The sequence below is a fragment of the Petaurus breviceps genome, unplaced genomic scaffold (assembly GCF_028583685.1).
Source record: "Petaurus breviceps papuanus isolate PSGF00001 unplaced genomic scaffold, PetGlider_PUasm1.0 90743, whole genome shotgun sequence".
Classification (NCBI taxonomy): Eukaryota; Metazoa; Chordata; class Mammalia; order Diprotodontia; family Petauridae; genus Petaurus; species Petaurus breviceps.
The window spans coordinates 15,380,336-15,396,776 of record NW_027187332.1 but is presented as its reverse complement, the minus strand read 5'-3'; the positions used below and the strand labels follow the sequence as shown (position 1 = coordinate 15,396,776).

Below are 16,441 nucleotides of genomic sequence, written 5' to 3'. Positions count from 1 at the left end.
AACAGCTACAAGCAAAGCCTCAAAGAAAAATGCTAATTGGACTCAAGCTTAACAAAAATTCCTAAAAGAGTTAAAGAGATTAGAGTGGTACAGGAAAATTGGGAAAAGAAACAAGAGTGACACAAGAAAATAATGAAACAATAATTAACAGCTTGGTAAAAGAGGCACAACAAATACTGAAGAAAATAAAACTTCACCAAAGAAAAGAACTCCTTAAAAAAAATAATTTGCTAAATGGAAAAAAGATGTAGAAAGGACTATAAAACTGTGCATATCCTTTGATATAACAATACCACTACTGCATCTGTATCCCACAAAAGACCAAAGGAAAATGAAAAAGACTTATATGTACAAAAATATTTATAGCAGCTCTTTTTGTGGTAGCAAAGATTTGGAAATTAAGGGGATACTCATTAGATGGGAAATGTTTGAACAATTTGCAGCATATGATTGTGATGGAGTACTACTGTAAGATAAGAAATGAGTAGGGGTAGTTTCAGAAAGGCAAAAAAAGATATGGCAAGACTTATATGAACTGATACAAAATGAAGTAAGAAGTGGAAGATCATTGTGCAAAGTAATAACAATGCTGTAATAATGATCAACTATGAAAGACTTGACTATTCTGATCAATAATCCAAATAATCCCAAAAGACTCAGGATGAAATAAAATGCTATCTACCTTCAGAGAGAGAATTTATAAACTCAATACAAATTGAAGTATGATTTTCTCCCTTTATTTTTCTTGCTTTCTTTTTTGGAAATATAGCCTATAAAGAAATATGTTTTACATGATTTCACATATATAAATGATATATTGTTTGCCTTTTCAGTGAGTGGGAGAGGGGGATGAAAAGAGGAAAAGAATTTGGAATTCAATATTTAAAAAGAAAGGAATATCAAAATGAATAAATTATATAAATTATATATATATATATACATATATATATATATATATTTTAAAGCAATCGGGGTTAAGTAACTTGTTCAAGGTTACATGGCCAGTTATTTCTGGGTGGGTGCTAAGTGTCTGAGCCCAGATATTATCTCCAGGTCATCCCGACACTGGAGCCAGTGCTCTTACTCACTGTGCTACCCGGCTGCCCCAATAATATTTTTTTTAAAACATAAAAAGTAAACTTATACATATTTTCTTTTAAGGTAAAAAGCAGGGAGAGGGGAGAGAAAAATACCTAACTCTGGGTGCATTTTGGAAAAATCAGAGAATTCCCAGAATAGTGCAACCAAGTGAGAAATGAAATGTTTTGAGTTCAGCTCCCTTCTTAAATGGAGGTGTGGATTTCATGGCCCCACCCTCCTATCAGAAAGGCAGAGATTAATGAGCAGGTAGAGTGCCAAGACTGAAGTCCAAATTTCATTTATAAATGGGAAAAATAATTACTTATATTGCATACTTCATATCTAAAACACTTTGAAAATGTTAAAACTATAAATGCAAACTAGTATTAAAGAGAAATGGAGAGGGGGATATAAGGCTGTTCTCCACAGATGATATTGGTTTTCTCAGTAAAGTAGGAAGGAGGCAGTGTTATTTTCTTAGAACCCTGTGCTACCTTCTTACCTCGTGAGTGGGATTAGTTAGTAATATAAATAAATGCATGAGTTCTGCATATGCTTAATAGAAAAAGATTTATTTTTGTGGTTATCTTTTCCACTATATCTTTATTAGTACCTAAATGATTCTCGTACCTTACTTCATTTTAATTTAAGATATATAAATATAATATATCAAATGAAAAAAAAATAAAGAGCATCTGAGGATTTTAGGGGCTCATCTCCATGAGGGGCTCCTTCTGGGTGCTTCTGTTTAGGTTTTCTGCTATCCTGCCACTAAACTTACTGGGCCTATGATGCCAAGAGTTGGTTCAGGTTAGAGAATTTTGTGAGCCTCTCATACTTATGGACATGGCAGTGCCAGTGATTGAGTGATCCTGAATATTTAGAATTAAAGACTCCCTCACAATTTTCATATTCTCTGCTTCATGTAGGCTCATTTTCTTTTTTCAAGTAAACATCATAGTTTTTAGGGATTCTGATGTCACATTGGGCACACAAAAGGCACTCAATAAATGCTAGTTGTATAATCCATGCATGTAGTCTGTATGCCAATGGAAAATGCTCTGTTTTCTTCTTTTTCCAAAGTTATACTGGGAAGCATAGTTGAAATGAGTAATTTCTCATAGCGTGCTTAGGAAATATGATGTGTAAATGAACAAAATGGAATGAAAAATGAGCTATGCTTTCCTAGGAAAAAAGCCTCTGTTTAATGTAATTGAATAAAAATTCTTCTATAGACCATGGTATCTCATTCTATATTTTATTCCACATGGTAAACTTGGTCCTGGGACACGTAAGAAATTCAAATTTCACTTACCTCGTTCTTGCCAGTTTTATGAATATTAAAAATTATGGATCAAATTTTTCCATCACTTTAGAAAGGTTTCTGCAAGCTTATGTAAATGTCATAAGGATTGCACTAGTGAAGTATAACATCCTGGGGAGGTTTATGTAGGTCTATTTAAACATAAAGATCTATATAAAAGGTCTGAATTAGGATATACGGTAGGGAGAATGTATGCAGCCCATATAAGCAGTTACTCAGATTCAACCTAAACTAAGTATTATGCAAAATAGTAAAAATGCAATGACATGCTTTACCCAAATATCTCAAGGAAGAGAACACTAAAAAAGTCAGGCTAGGAAAACATTCTCTCTCCAATCAAGACAAACTTTTTCTGTGTAATGCATAAATGCTGCAAAATGCTCAATGTCAAAAAATAATTAGTCAAAAGAGATTCTCAGCAGGGGTTCAAAAACAATCTGTGTTTTCCAAAATCAGTTTCTCTTGATGTGTTGTCAAGCTCACGAGGCATAAAGAATTTAAAATGCTCTTGCTGCAGAGAACTCATCCATGAGGTACGACCATTTCAGTTTGTCGTTTTTCAAAATGGTGAACTGGGAGGCATGCATGCATGACTTAGCTACTTCTAAAACAGACTCTTAGGGAAGGTGAAAACAATGATAATGCAAGGTTTTGAAACCTCCTACTTTCCAAAGAAACTGTGGATGTTAATGGGCTACATGAAATTGAAGGCAGTCATATGGATAGCTTTGCTACATGAAATTGGTTGCACTTGTATTCAGACAGCTACAAAGATCATTATCAAATAGTTATTTTAAAAATACAGTGACAAAAAAGGTCTATTGTTAATATGAATTTCTGATTGTCGGAAATGAGAATGTTAAATATGTGTGAAGCAGGGCAGCCAGGTAGCACAGTGAGTAAGAGCACCGGACCCAGTGTTGGGATCACCTGGGGATTGAATCCGGGCTCAGACACTTAGCACCACACCCAGAAACAACTGGCTGTGTAACCTTGAGCAAGTTACTTAACTCCAATTGCTTAAAAAATGTGTGAAGCAACCTGTTTGCTGATTAGTGAGAACTCAGGGAATTGGGTAGATGTGAGATACAAAGTAAGTTGAAAATAACAATGGAGTTAAGTTAATTAACACAACACATTAAATGGGCAACCCTTGCTTATTCACAGGCAGATCTACATTATTTAACTCAAATCTTCCATAAAATTTTGTGAATTTGAAAAAAAGTAGCCAAAATCTATATATGATTTTAACTTTAGTAAAGTGCTTCAAACATATAATTTTATTTGCTACACACTCACAAAACTTAAAGTACATGCAACGATTATTCCTGCTTCACAGATGAGGAAACTGAGACTCAGAGACATTAAGTGAATTGCTGAGTGTCATACATCAAAACCTTTGAGGTAGGATTTGAACCCAGGCTTTTCTAATTTCAAATCCAACATATTCTCACTGGACTGTGTAGTCTCCCTAACCATAAAATGATAGATCGATGACAAGAAGAATATTAGACATTGCCTATTCTAATCCTTGTATTTTACAAACAAGAAAAAAAGAGGGTCAGGTTAGGTGACCTGTTCAAGGTGATACAAGGCAATGACACAGTTCTGAAAAGAACTTTATATACAAGTTTACTGAGGGGAAATGTCCCCTGCTTGATCTCTTGTTCCTTTGACATCTCTTTTTCATGCATGTCACATCACAACTTGGAAAACCAAACACATGTTACTACAGAGAAAGTTTGTCAGAAGACAGATCTATTGAAAAGTAGTGTTTTACATCAATCAGGCTGCAAAGTACAAAGGTCTTCTCTCAGCATGAAGTAGCCTGAGGCAATCTTAACCAGGTCTGGATGTGGAACAACAAAAAATCACATTTTTCTGACACTTTAAGACTGTCCAAGTGCTTTCCTTCCTCACTGAATACTTAGGAGGTAAGCTGTTTTTTTTTTCTTTGCTTTTTGGAGGGCAATTGGGGTTAAGTGACTTGCCCAAGGTCACATGTCTAGTTTTTGTGTCAAATGTCTGAGGCCACAATTGAACTTCCTGAGTCCAGGGCCAGTGCTCTACTCACTGCGCCACATAGCCGCCCCAAGGTAAGCTATTCTTAAAGGTATTAGTATCCCCATTTTATAGATGAGTTAAGAGAAATAAGGAGCTTTATCTAAGGGTCATATAGCTAATAAGAAACAGTGGTAGGATTTGAACCCCAGTCTTGTAAGCCCAACATTGAATCAGTTGAAATAGATCATTGCTTTCTCTGAAACCAGTTCTACTTTTTAGATTACCTTGACCCTCATATTGATATTCCCTAGAGATGAGGAAAGGGCTCAAGCACACAAGTATTGCTAAACTTGTGACATTGATTCATCATCATTTTCAAAATACTAATAATATGCCTAGCATTTATATAGCACCTACTATGTTACACACTGTACTAAATACTATACAAATGTATCATTTAATCCTTACAACAACCATAGAAGATAAGTATTCTTATTATTCTCAAATTATTACCAAATCCCTTTGATATCCTTTGAGTCTCAGTCCATAATACCTCCACAGAATAAAAAAAAATAGGGATAGGACTGTAATGTAATGCCAAGGAAAGGCAACTTCCCAGGTTCAAAATACCAGCATAGGTGCTCTCTATTTTATTCAGTAACAAACCCAGAACAGAGAAGATCAAAACATGACATCATTCAAAATACAGCATTTACTAAGTGTGATTAAATAATCTCCAAGGCCTACCCCACCCCAGGACTTTCCAATCATTCAATCAATTACAAAGTCTCTGTTCCAAATACTTCTCCACCCCTAGGCTATACCTTAATTAAGTCCACCACAAAGCCCCTCTTCTCAAATGGAGATTAGTTTCCAAACATAAGTAAAATACATTCATTTGCTCAACCATAGAACACAAAAAGGTCAAAAGTTCCCTACCCCTGGATCACAATTGAATCTACCCCAGAGTTACATCAAGTTTAAACACAGCACTTAATACCCAAATGGAGCTCTTTTCTTCATCTTGACAAGAGGCAAGTTCTCAGCAATCTTAGTTCCTGGAGAGACAAGGCTTAGCAAAGCCACAAGATACATTGCCAGTCCCTTCATGAATTTATCCTCTGTCTGTAGAACAGTCCTAGAACCCCTGGACACATTAGCAAAGCCCTCTCCCAGGATTTCTGTAAACATACAACAAGAAAATCCTTCTTCAGGGCTTCTGAACCAACAGAAAGGCTCCCAGACCCCTGCAACAACAGTACTGTCCCTCACCAGTGGACAGTATTCATTCTGTCTGCAGGACAGTCTCCAGACCCCTGCAACAACAGTATTGTCCCCCACCAGTGGACAGTATTCACTCTCTGTCTGCAGGACAGTCTCAGGCCTTCTTAACCAAATGCCAGGTTCCAGGACTTCTTCAACAGGACAGTCTTTCACCAGTGGACAAATCTGGCAACATAACATCAAAACAGACAGACAAAGTACCAGCAAAACAGCCATGTCTCCTCAGTCCTTGGCAGCTCAGGGGGCAGGTCTCAAAAGTCCAGGGCAATTCAAAGCGGCCACCAGCAATCCTCTTAGTCTCTCTCTCTCTCCACGAGGTGCTGCTTCCAAAAAAGATCTTCCGCCTCTCTCCAGTGTCTCTCCAAATCTACGTCACCAGCTCCTCCTACTTCAGGACTTTCTTTTCACATCAACAAGCCCATCCCACAGGTGGGATTAACAAACTCTGGGTTTTAATACAATCAATTTGAAAACCAAGCCAATACAGGGGAATCTTTAATTGCCATTACTATCACAAGGACATACAGAGAAAGGTATGTAGTAGCTCATGAATACCCAGAAATAGTGCTGTGAGGTTCTGTTTCTGCTCTCCCATCTACCACATTTTAAGATTCTGCTCCAGTGATATCACAAGAACTAGTCTCAAGCACTAGCAATAAACCTCTGGGGCTCCTTGAATTCATGAACTTTCAAAGTGAGTGAGGGGCTGCTTCATTTCTGAATGGTCTTGGTTGCAGCTGCTGCCTTGTTACCCCTACAGCTCAACTGCCCTATCTTCTTTGCTGTGTATGCCAAAAGTCTTCAATGTGTGGCTTCCTCATTTTGTTTGAAATGAATTTCCATATTATCAGATATGTTTATCCTCAAATGTCAATACCAGGACTAATGTAAGTCATTTGGGGATTTTCCATATCTTTCCTCTGCTCTATTATTATGGATAATGGAGAGTTGATTATAACTGCTTTTCCAGCACAAGTCTAAGACTGGCAGAGAGCATTATATCAGCATGCTGCTCATGTGTTATAATACATGAACTCATCATATGCAAATATCCAGCTGTGACATAATAAGCAGATTTAAGAGGTCACTGATTGCTGTGCTGGCAACTACCTTAAGCAAGAGCAGAAATAATACATTAAAACTTCACTAATTCAGATTAACTTGATGGTGGATGTGGGAGATGAACAGCTGGATATGAAAAAATCTAAAATTCAAAATGTTTAAAAATAAACACAGATTTATGATTTTCAAATACTTACAGTAAGGAGAAATAGCTACTAATAAAATGTTGCCAATAAAAATCCTATTGAGTCTCTTAATGGTTAGATGACTCATTTGTAATCACACATTAATTGTCTGTGTGAACATAGATTCTGCTAAGCATATGAATATATTTCTTTTGTCTTCACCCTTAAACATTACCCTTTTAAGTTTATTTAAATTATTGATTTGCTTAGCAAACCCTTTCTTCACAAATAGTACCAAGATAAAACAGCTTAATTTATAAAAATTATGAAATGGGATTTTGCACTTACATCACTTTATAGATAGTCAATAAGCATTTTTAAGTGGCTGCTATATGCCAGGAACATATATACACATACATATATGTATGAATATATACACATATATTCACATAATACATACCCATACATATATGTATGTGTATATGTGTGAGTGATCTATATTGTGATATATATACATATATTTATTTGTATGTATTTATAATGTCTAAATATCTATATCAATCTATATGATAAGTACATAAAAAGAAATTACAAACAATAATATGCATTATTTGGACATTTGAAGAGGGATCAGGGAAGACTTCATGTATTTGGTGACAGCTGAATCTATACTTTAAGGAAGGGACAGATTTTAAAAGATGGAGGTCATTCAGGGTAGGGAAAGGTGTAGGCATATACACTGCTGATAATTAAAGAGGTATTGTATCATAGGAAATGATGAGTTATTTTTATAACACCCCTTTTAACTTGCTGTTCCTAAACCCAAGAAAAGGTGAAATTAGCCAATAGGCAAGCTGGCTAAAAGTAAGATTGATGTACCCTGACAGATGGCTCTGAAAGCCACCCTAAAGGTAAACATGCTGGGAGTTTCTGATCCGGTATATAAGATTAAGCTGAAGTTGCAGTCCCTTGTCCTACAGCTAGATCCACAAACCAGGGGGTCCCATGCACCCTTTTTTGCCCCCTTTTTGTAGTATTGTGGGATTAGCAACAGAAAGTTACAATGTTGGTTAGTCATGGAGAAATCTATCTGTGGGAAACATTCAGCTTTCAAAAGGAATGAGACTTCAAATCATATTAAAGCTTCAGTAGGAAAAAAGGCACAAATAACAAAATGTTGATATGATAAATGTTAGATTTAATATATTTTACAATTCAATCAGAATGAAAATGTGCCAATATTTTTAGGTGTGCAGCAATCAGAAAGCATCAAAGCCCAAATGCAAGGTCATATATTGTATATACATATACAGTACACAAACACATTTATACATACAAACATATTTCCATACCTTGGGTATTGTAGCATTTAAAACGTGCAAGAGATATAATCTCTGAGGAATTACAAATGATGGCATTTTAATAAAAGAATAGTCATTTGACCATCTCTCTCTTAGACCAGAGATGATCATGGCAGCAGGCTCACTGCTTATATGCCATTGGAAGAGAGGTATTCCTGAGGGTGGCAACCAACTCTGATTGGTTAATAATTATAGAGAGAATGAATATTCCAATGAGAGACTGAAACTATTCAAATAAACTTTGATTATGTCATTTACTTTTAAACTAACCTCAGCCTTCAGGCAATCTATTCATAGAATTTATTCCTACCCAAACCTGAGTAGAACACAATAGCTTCCCCCCAGGTGGGTTCTGAACAAAAAAAATAGTCCAATCTCATCATCCATAATGTCCTTCAGGAGACTGAACTTTTGAAATTAGAACTTTAAAAGAGAGGGGGATCTCTGGATCATTGGTTATTAAGAATAATGTCTCTCAGGTACATAATATGTTTGCATGTGTGCATGCACATATATATGTATGCATATATGTATGTATGCATGCATGCCATGGCTCCTTTTCCACTAAACAGTACTACCCTCCCAAAACCAGGATTATGAGCAACAGGAGGCCAAGTGCAAACAGTAAGGTTATGAGTTTGGTTTGCTTTGGAGGAAGCAATAGCAACAAGACAGAAGATGGTTGGGATGCATTTCCCCCAGAGTCATGTCCTTTAGAGCTGGTAATATGGGGAAATGAAGTGGCTGATGTGGAATTTTAGCCCTCTATGCTTTCCTCCCTTACATCCTTCAGATGCTTCTTTCTCAGTCTTTTGTCACTCTCTCGTTCATTTCAAGATATTGTGCTCCCTATCCTTCTGGAAAACCCAGTAAAACATATATTTTTTGTTAGTCTTATTAGATTCTTCTTCACTCAGGGTAAACTCATTTTACCAAGAAAGCCCAGAGCCTACAAATGAGCAGTAAAAACTGCTGAAAGAAAGGGTTGTCACTGAGAGCTGCCAAGTTCCTCCTAGGATTGAAAAGTTTCCATTATCACAAATTATTTGCAGGTCCTCTTCTAAAGTATATAACACTTCTATAGAACTGAGGAGGTCAGAAGAGGGAAGTAGTAAATGAAAGTGGAGTATACTTTCATTCCTGGCAAAGTGACATTTCTCTTTGAAAGTAATCGATCAGACCAAGGACCCAACAAGGATACCTTGTACTCTGGTTTGGTGATATAACTCAGCTGCTGCTAACCAGGCTCATTCTGAATCCTGGGATCAACCTGAAATAAGCCTGGATGGAGATGGATAGTGTGACTCATTGTGTTGAAATATCCCTTTCCAGAATCAGATGGAAGGCTCAAGGTGATTGTGTTGCCTGAGTGATAATAAGTATGACTTATAGGGTATGAGATAGCTGTGTTCAAGTATATGAAAAGCTGTCAAATGGAAGAAATATCACATCTGTTCTGTTTGTCCCTAAAGGGGTGGAACTAGGAGCCATGGAAGAAATCAAAAGGAGGCAAATTTTAAAAATCTCAAAGTGAACTGGGCTGCCTTAGAAAGTGGTATGTTCCCTTTCACTGTAGTTCTTTGAATATAGACTAGGTGATCAACTCTTTTTAGGATGCTATGCCTTTCAAAAGCTTTTCATAGTATGTAAAGTTTTCCATAACCTTGCCCCTTCCTATCTTTCTAGGACTCTTATAATTTACTCCCACATAGGGGCAGCGAGGTGGCACAGTGAATAGAGTACAGGCCCTGGGGTTTGGGGAACCTAAGTTCAAATCTGGCCTCAGACACTTGATACTTACTAGCTGTGTGACCTTGGGTAAGTCACTGAACCCCAATTACCTCACCTTTATCGCTTCAAAAAAATAAATTGACTCCCACATACTCTAGATTCCAGTTCCATCATCTACTTCTTGCTTGTTACATAAGACACTCTATCTCCCAAATCCATATTTTTTCCACTGGTTGTGCTGTATGTCTAGAATGCTCTCCTTTCTCACCTCCACCTCCTGGCTTTCCTGGTTTTCTTCAAGAGTCAACTGATATCTTATTTTCTACAACTGGCTTGTCCTGGACCTGCTCTTTACTCCACCCACAACTCCTATAGGTGACTTCTTTATGAGTTTGCCTTCCATTTATACTCTGTGGAGCTTAGCTGGGCATCATTATTTGCACATCATCTTCTTCATTATAAGATGCGGTCCTTGCAAGAAGGGACTATTTGTTTTGCCTTTCTTTCATTCCCAGGGTTTAGCACAGTGCCTAACACTTTAGTAAATGCTTAATAAATGATGCTTTATTGACTATGAAGGGTATTCCTTTACAGACATGAGTTAGACTAGATGCCTCTGAGGTTCCTCCTGTCTGAGATTCTGTGTAGATTATATGGTATCTTTTTTCTGAAAAATGCCAATGTGGATTTGGAAAATATACAATTTTAGAAATGTTAAAGACTGCAATTAACAAAATTGGGAATGCTAAAGGAAAGGAAAGTCATCCCTCTTTAATTCACTCCATCACCCAGGAAAAGTACACTTCAGGAAACATAGATACACTCATTTTTTAATATCATTTTAACAGATCTAAATAACCAATCTATCTTTGGTTTAGAAGCACTAAAATATAATTTGTAATATTTACTTTGTCATATTTGTCATCTTTAGAAATGTAAAGATAAAGATGAAAAACTCATTTTTCCTTTTTTTCCAGGAAAAAAATAATGAGAGAAGACAACACTATGCTTCTTTCCTGAATTTATCTAAGCCTTCAAATGTCTATCTCCATTACCTTTCTGATCCATTCTCTGTATAGTATTTCTTCACTGTCATGGTTGCTTACACTATACATAAGCTCTTAACTTATGCATGGGGACAGCCAAGACCTGGTTATAGTAATTTACTCATTAATGATGAAGAGATGAGGAAGATGCCATTCTACCATTTTGTTTATAAGGCTTCCCTTTCCCAACTATACTTGGAGAGCATGGGAAGATGGAAAGGAATACACACACACATACATGCACACACACACACACACGACTATTCATGGAGGAGTTATATTTCAACTCCAAATTTCTATCACATAATGATTTCTCAGAATAGTCAAGACAAGTTAGCAAGTATTAACTGATCATCTACTATGGACCATTCACTAGGGTGCTACAGTGGAAGCATAAAATGAGGTCCTTGAAGTTAACTTTAAAGTCTGGTGGAAGATCACAGAATAACCATCATAGGAAAAGTGTTAATGCACTCTTGATCCTATCCTCACCACATGTCCTTTCCTGAGCACAAATCCCACATCACTAATAGCCAATGGACATTTAGAACTGGATAGCCTATAGCATCTCAAATTAAAAATGTCCAACACATAACTCAATTTACTTTCCTCCAAATCCATTGAGGGTAACACCATGCTTTCATTCATTCAGATTTGCATCTTCAGAGTAGCCCTCAACTCTTCTCTCACCCTCACTCTGCCCCATATCCAACCAGTTTCTAAGTCTTGTTAATTCTTCCCTCATAATATCTCTCAGATACATCCCCTTCTTTTTCCTTACATGGTCACTATTTAGGTCAAGGTCTTGTCATCTCGCACCTGTACTATCAAAGTAGCTTCTTAATTAGTCTTCATCCCTTCAATCTTTTCTCTGCTTCAATCCAATGTCTACATAGAAGCAAAAGTATTACTCCTAAAGTACAGACCTGATCATGTGACTCCTTCTACTCATGAAGTCCTATTGGCTCTGTCTTGTCTTTAGGAAAGCTCTTTAAGATTTGAAATCTTTCACAATATGGTTTGAGCCTATTTCCCTGGTTTTGGTTTTTTTTTTTTTTTTTGGTTTCCATATTCCTCTCTTTATCACACAATATAAAATGGCTTACTTGCTTCTCATCTCCAATTGTGGGGAGTTTCAGATGCTGAAAATTCCATCACTGGGATGCCTTCTTCATTTCTGCCTTATAGATTCCCTAGATCGTTGCAAGATTTAGCTCAAGTGCTGTGTATTACATGAGGACTGCTGTTATCCCTTTTAATTGCTCATGTTCAACCATCTCAATTTATTGTGTGTGTGTATTATTTACACCTATTAACAAAAATAGTTGTCATATAGTATTAGTAAATATATATATATAGAGAGATTATGTTTGCTAATGTGTGCACATATTGTTATTCCAAATTTGAATATAAGTTCCTTGATGACATAGACTGTTCCTTTTCTTTCTATTGTTTTAGTATCCCCAGTGCCTACCTAGTAGAAGGCCTGATGTGTGGTAGGCATAATCAAAAGAAAAAAATACGCACACAAACACGTATATGTTCTGGTTTGTCTGGCATTGTGTTACATAAAAGGAATAGCAAACAAAAACTAAAAACCCATATATACCCCAAACTAAGGGTGAACCCCCTCTTACTTGAAAATTATCTATACAGGTTTTACACTTTGGGATTTTAGAGGGTCTCGTGGTTCACACATAGCAAGGGTGGGAAACAGATTTAAAATATCATTAAGTCTATCCATAGCCTAAATTCATGATGTAACTGTTAACCCTCTATAAGTAGCCTCCCAACTTAATACATACTATATAGACACAGCAAACAAGTTAATGTTAATTCTGGGCTTTTGAACAGTATTTCATACATTGGGGTTTTTTGAATTTGTTAGATAAATTCATGGGCAAGTATTTTAAAAGTGGGGAGAGATATTACTATAAAGAAACTGAAGTTCTATTTTCATATACATGTTCTACATATGTCCAGTATAGAATGGGAAAATGGATGATAATTTCTTGATCAACTTGACAAGGTTTTTGGGAAATGAGTCTTTCTTTGGAATTTTTAAGAGTATCTCACTATGAAAATTATGGACATGCCCACTAATACCTTGATGAAAGGACTAAGGGTATCTGATTTATTTCCAGTGCATCAAACTCCCCCAAAGAGTCATTGATTAGAATAGACTTTGAGGGAAGAAACACCTCGGGGCACCTTCATTGAAGACATGGGCTTTTTCACTCTTTTCATTGTGTGAAAGGTTCTGAGAATACAGAAAAGTTAAGAGTAGATTGATATTAAGGAAAAAAAAATTCCCCCTTTTCCATGCCCATCAAGAGCCAATCTTGTGTCCCAGAAAAGTTATTGGCAGCGTTCAGGTAGAGGGGAGGGAAGACTCCCTTCTAGCCTTCAAATCTATTCAGTTCTCAGAACTAGAAGAGTTCTTAGGGGCGGCCAGGTAGCACAGCGAGTAAGAGCAGCGGCTCCAGTGTTGAGAAGACCTGGAGATCGAATCCTGGGCTCAGACACTTAGCACCCACCCAGAAACAACTGGCCAGGTAACCTTGAGCAAGTTACTTAACCCCAATTGCTTAGGGGCGGCCAGGTGGCTCAGTGAGTAAGAGCACCGGCTCCAGTGTCGGGATGACCTGGATCAAATCCGGGCTCAGATACTCAGCACCACACCCAGAAATAACTGGCTGTGTAACCTTGAGCAAGTTACTTAACCCCAATTGCTTTAAAAAATAAATAAATAAAATAAAAATTAAAAAAAGAGTTCTTAAAACTCATCGAGTCAGAGAGGATTAGAGGTTCCCTCTATAACATCCTTTTGAGTTCTAATGTGGCCTAAGGTACTTACTAGCTGTGTGACTGAACAAGTCACTAAACCCTGTTTGCCTCAGTTCCTCATCTGTAAAATGAGCTGGAAAAGGAAATGGCAAAATATCTTTGGATGATGATGGTGATGATGATGATGATGATGATGATGATGATGATGATGATGATGAAATGGCAAAATATCTGTTCTCTTTGCCAAGAAAATCCAAAATGGGTCATGTAGAGTCAGACACAATGAAAATGAGTGAACAGCAACAACTATATCATCCACAAAAATAGTCATCCAGCCCCATCTCCAGAGGGAATCCATAATCACAACTAGCTGACCACTGAATTATCTTCTAATTCTAAATCTATTACTATATGACAGCATTTTAACACAAAATAAACGATAAATTTATAAGTTTTACTTTCATGTTACTTACATTTCCTGTTGTATCCCTTCCCAATCCTATTGCAGAGAGAAATCCCTTATAACAAAGAATTTTAAAAGGAAATGAGGGGAGAGAGTTAAAAAAAAAAACTGACATTCAAAAATATCTGCAGTGCTCCATACCCAGAGTCCCCCATCTTTGCAAAAACTAATGGGAAGTACCTTCTTTTTAAACTAATTAATATATTTTTAGTTTTCAACATTCATTTCCATAAGATTTTGAGTTTCAAGTTTTCTCCTCATCTCTCCCCTCTCCACTCCACCCCAAGATGTCCCTCATTCTGAACAGCCCTTCTATCATGCCCTACTTCTTATCCTCTTCCCCCTTATTTTCTTGTAGGGCAAGATATATTTCTCTACCCCATTGCCTATATATCATCTTCCAGTTGTATGTAAAAATTATCTCTTCTTTGGAACAAATTTTGATCACTAAAATTTCATAGTATTTAATTTATGTTGTTTTGTTTTGGTTGTCTCTCCATTTATATTGCTATAGTAATTATGTATATTGTTTTCCCAGATTTTAGCTGCTTTGTTTTGCATCAGTTCATATTAGTCTTCTCAAATATTCAACAGTCAGTGATTATTACAGAATGGTAATATTCCAATATATTAACATTCAATAACTTACTTAGCTATTTCCCAATCTGTGGGAAGCTATGTCCAGATTGTGGCTATTTTGCTCCTATAAAAAGTGCTGCTGTAAATATTTTGGCATATACATATATATGTATATTTATACATAGACATATATGTATGTATATATATGTGTGTGTATATGAATGTGTGTGTGTATAAAACAATCTGGAAGCAAAATAGCAAAATATTTATGATCTTCCTTTTTCTCATTGACTTCCTGGAGGTATGTGCCTACTAATAGAATCTCTAGGTCAAAGGATTTGTATATTTTAGTCACTTTCTTCCATGAGGACACTTTATTATTGGTCTCAAATATGCTGGTTTTAGATATGATCAATTGTTTCTTAACATGAAGATTGAAAGTTTCAGTTCAGTACAAGAAGTGAAAATAAGATGATGAAATGGAATTTTTTAAATGCACTTATATGGACTTAGAAGACTCAGAAAATAAAGGAATAGAGATTAGATGGGTGATTTCATTGGCACAGAGAATTCCCAGATGAGGAAATTTCCTCTACCAAAACAGGTTGGCACCTTGTTTGCAACACGGGGTCCTAGAAAGTTGCTTAGAATATTGTGAAGGTTCAAATGCCTTGTTCAGGTTGTCACTCCTAATATATTCTAAAGGCAATACTTGAACTTATGTCTTCTTTGCTCTGAGACCAGTTTTCTATCCTCTATGTCATAAAAGTACTTATATATGCCATCATTCTGGATGCTATTTAAGAGTTAGTCAAGGGGTGGCTAGATGGCGCAGTGAATAGAGCACCAGCCCTGGAGTCAGGAGAAACTGAGTTCAAATCCGACCCCAGACACTTAACACTTACTAGCCATGTGACCTTGGGCAAGTCACTTAACCCAAATTGCTCTCCAAAAATTAAAAAAGCAAAATAAAAGTTAGTAAATTATAATAATATTCATAAAGTGTTTTATGGTTTGCAAAGAACTGTGCATATATGTGTATATGCATGTGTGTATATATGTATTTGTATGTATGTGTATATATACATACACACACACACATACACTCATTTGGTCTTTATAACAACCCCATGATATTATTCCCAATTTTTAAAATGAAGAAATGGAGGCTGAAAATGTCTGTGATTTGCCAAGGGCCCAAGAGCTAGCCTCTGAGGCAGGATTCTAACTCAGGTCTTCCTAACTCTCAGTAGCCCTGCCAATTGTGCTATCTAACTGCCTCCAAAAAGTCTCCTCTTCATCTAATATAACCCATCATATTTATGAGTAATCACTTACATTTACATAGGAATCAAAAGCCAAAAACCTTTTATACTGGCATCTTTACAATGCCTGTATAAAATAGGTAGCACAACATAATTATTCTTGTTTTCCAGGTAAGAAAGTGAAGACTTTGAGAGGTAACTTTCATTATCTGTAATCACATAGCTAATAAAATGATAGGCAGAATTTGAACACAGGTCTGCTAACTTCAGACCCAATATTCCTACTACTCTACTAAACTATGTTGTCTTCTCAATAAAAATTAATAATAA

At 36.4% G+C, this 16,441-nt stretch overlaps 1 long non-coding RNA gene and 1 pseudogene across 1 annotated transcript in view; one reads left to right on the top strand and one right to left on the bottom strand.

Annotated features, from left to right (window-relative positions):
* Positions 1–11,067, bottom strand: part of LOC138145705 (splicing factor, proline- and glutamine-rich pseudogene) — a 41,626-nt pseudogene extending 30,559 nt beyond the window's left edge.
* The window catches only part of LOC138145696 (uncharacterized), a 64,994-nt gene that overhangs the window by 34,526 nt on the left and 14,027 nt on the right, over positions 1–16,441 (top strand). The gene's annotated exons all lie outside the window — the stretch shown is intronic.